Genomic DNA, 3,862 nt, shown 5'->3' on the forward strand with positions numbered 1-3,862 from the left:
AGTCCAAAGCCAAATGGCCTCAGATATTACGACTACTCACGTTCAGCTACAACTGCACTGAGCACGAAACAACAGGCTTTGCCCCAGGCTTTCACTATGAGGTGCCACACTGATAAATTCTATCAGAGATGGCAACCTTTTGTGAATGCGGGGTTGTGTGACTGGGGTTGTGTGGGATTTCTGGTTGGGATGCCCTCTCTGTTTTTTTTTTCTTTCTGTTTCTTTCCTCCAACCTATGATGGGATTGGTACAAGCCTACATTGCTCATCCTGTAAGAACTGTATGTACCCTATGACATCTTTGCAATTCCAATCTATTTGTACTCTACCTCAGGGTCTGTGTAAAATATTTAACAACAATAGTAGTGATAATACAACCTTCCTTCCTTCTCTCTAACTCTCTCTCTCCCCTCTTTCTATATAAAAAATTATCTCCAAAATACCCTACAACTGTACGCACAATGTCATGTACAATCTTTGCTTCAATAAAAACAAATTGCAAAAAAAAAGAAAAAAAAAGAAGAAGACAGAGGAAGAAGTGTTGTAGATAAGAAAGTTGGTTGACATTAAAGTATCGTATAGAGCTAATTCTCTGTCCTTTGTTTCTGTACGACAATACATAAAAAATGTTGCAAGGATGCCTGTGGCTTCTACTCATTTGCCTCCTACTTTCCCTATAATGTCCCGGAGAACCTACAATGCCATTTGAAACGTGCTGAAAATGTGAAAACTACCTACTCGTGATGTCAGGGTCTGTCTCGTGCATGTCCATGTCCTTGGTGTCTTTACTTCTTGCCCATCAAGACTGCTTCGACATAACAGATTGGGAAATGTTTAAGCAGGCAGCCACCTACAACAACAACAACCATACAGACATTGAGGAGTACACAGACACTGTGACCTCCTACATCACCAAATGTATCGATGATGTGATCCACACAAAAAACATCATCACCCGGGCTAACCGGAAGCCATGGCTGACAGGGGACGTTCACAGGCTGCTGAGGGCCAGAGACAACGCCTTCAGAGCTGGGGATGAATCTGGCCGGAGAACAGCAAGAGCCAACCTGTCCCGTGGCATCAGGAAAGCAAAAAAGGACTTCACACAAAAAATAACCTCCCACTTCAGGGACAGCAGAGACGCACAGAGCCTATGGCAGGGCATTCAGGCCATCACGGACTACAAGCCTGTGCCACAGAGCTGCAAGAGCAACACAGAGCTGCTCAACAATCCGAACAGCTTCTTTGCACGCTTTGAAGCACAAAACAACACTCGCCCACAGAAGACCCCACCCCCTCCTCACGATCAGACCCTGTGCCTGTCTGCTGTCAGCGTAAAGAGGACACTCACCTCTATCAACACCCGCAAGGCCACAGGTCCAGACAACATCCCTGGTCGTGTGCTGAAGGACTGTGCAGAGGAGCTCAAGGATGTCTTCACAGACATTTTTAACACTTTTCTGAGGCAGGCTGTTGTTCCATCGTGCTTCAAGGCCGCCACCATCATACCTGTGCCGAAGAAATCTGCTCCATTGTGTTTCAATGACTACCGTCCTGTGGCACTGACTCCCATCATCATGAAGTGCTTCGAACGGCTAGTCATGTCACACATCACATCCATCCTCCCCCCCACCCTGGACCCCTACCAGTTTGCATACCGAGCCAAACGCTCCACAGAGGATGCAATCTGCTCTGCCCTCCACCCAGCCCTCACCCACCTGGACAAAAAAGACTGTGAGAATGCTTTTCATAGACTTTAGTTCAGCATTCAACACCATAATCCCACAACACCTCATCCACAAACTTGACAATCTGGGGCTCAGCACCTCACTATGCAACTGGCTGCTGGACTTCCTCACACAGAGGCCGCAAGCAGTACGTGTCGGCAACAACACCTCGAGCAGCATCACACTGAACACAGGGGCCCCCCAAGGCTGTGTGCCCAGCCCCCTGCTCTTCACCCTACACACGACTGCACAACAACCTTCAGCACCAATCACATAGTGAAGTTTGCGGACGATACAACTCTGGTGGGTCTCATCACCAAGGGCGACGAGACTCACTACAGGAAGGAGGTCAACCTTCTGACCACGTGGTGTAGGAACAACAATCTCCTACTGAATGTCAGCAAGACCAAGGAGATTGTTGTCAACTTCCGGAGAGGCCACACCCAACACCTGCCACTGACCATCGATGGTGCTGCTGTGGAGAGAGTGAGCAGCACCAAATTCCTGGGGGTGCACATCAGTGAGGACCTCTCCTGGACCATCACTGGCGAAGACAGCCCAACGGCGCCTCTACTTCCTGCGCAAACTGAAGCGAGCGAGTGCACCACCACCCATCATGTGCACATTTTACAGAGGCACCATTGAGAGCATCCTCTCCAGTTGCATCACTGTGTGGGGCGGGAGCTGCACTGACTACAACAGGAAAGCCCTGCAGCGCATAGTGAATACAGCTGGAAGGATCATTGGTGCCCCACTCCCCTCCCTGCAAGACATCTACACCACCCGCCTCACCCGCAAGGCGAACACAATTGTGAGCGATGCCAGCCACCCTGCACACAACCTGTTCAGCCTCCTGCCCTCTGGGAGAAAGTACAGGAGCCTCCGCTCCCGCACCACCAGGCTCACCAACAGCTTTATCCACCAGGCTGTTAGGATGCTAAACTCTCTCCCCTCTCTACCCCCAGCCCCCCCCCCACACACACACACACACACACATACACACACGCACACACGCATAGACACACACAAACACACTCACACTACGGACTCTGAACCCTACAACCCTGCTGCTACTACGTCTGTCTTTGCACTTTGTCTTTGTCTTTGTCTCGTCACTTGCACTAAAGTACTTCGTCACTTTTATTATGGGGGATACGTCTGTCCTCATTTGCTGTTGCCTGTGCACTTTACTGTTGCCTGTGCACTTTATTGTTTACTGTTACTTGTTACTTGTGTTGGTAAATGTCTTGTCCTGTCTTCACCGTGGGATAGTTAGGAACGTAATTTCAACCTCTTTGTATGTCTCGTATATATGAAGAAATTGACAATAAACCTGACTTTGACTTTGACTTTGATGTGTTTCCCATCATTGTGATTACCTGACTTCCCTTTCCTGGTTCCTGGTGTCCTCCGTGGCAGTATCTCCCTCTCCTGATTCCTAGTGTTTCCCTGTGTGCTTGACCCCGGACCTCCGACTGAACCAGCCCACGGATTAACCTGCCTGTCCCCGACACTACCTCTTGCCTGCTCCCCTTGGATACCATTGCCTGTTATAAATAAATACCTGTGATCTGTCAATCTGCACTTGGGTCCTCTCTCCTGTCCTGGCATAACGTAACAGAACAATCCGACCGACAATGAACCCAGCGGATTCATGTTTTCTCCCCGCCGTCCTCACCTCAGCCTGGTCGCCTCAGCCGATTGCCACCTAACGGCCTTGGTCCTTTGGCGAAAGATGCGCGGCTAAACCGGTCCACTCAGTTGCTGGTAAGTCGGCCGAGAGGCTCCTCATGAGGGTCCAGCAGTGGAGCCGTCTCGGATTATTTCGTGGAGTTTTACTTGCTAGCCTGGGGCTACGGTTGGAGCGAAAAGGCGCTTCAGACGATCTTTGTTTTGGGACTCGATACGAAGATTCAGGAGGGATTGAAGTTCTGGGATTCGCCACCAGATCTGCCCCAGGATCTGTCGTCCCTGACCCTTTTTGCCAAACAAGTGGAAGAGGAGCTGCGGCTCTGCCATCAGGACCGATCGGCGGGCCTCTCGGAGAGACTTACCGGTTCCCCAGTCAGCAGCCCCGTTCGCAGGGTGTCACCCGGCATGGAGAGGCCCATGCAGTTGGACCGAGCTGGACTTTTG

The sequence above is a fragment of the Genypterus blacodes genome, unplaced genomic scaffold, assembly GCF_046128005.1.
Source record: "Genypterus blacodes isolate CSIRO-AG114 ecotype Tasmania unplaced genomic scaffold, CSIRO-AGI_Gbla_v1 ptg000111l_1, whole genome shotgun sequence".
Lineage (NCBI taxonomy): Eukaryota > Metazoa > Chordata > Actinopteri > Ophidiiformes > Ophidiidae > Genypterus > Genypterus blacodes.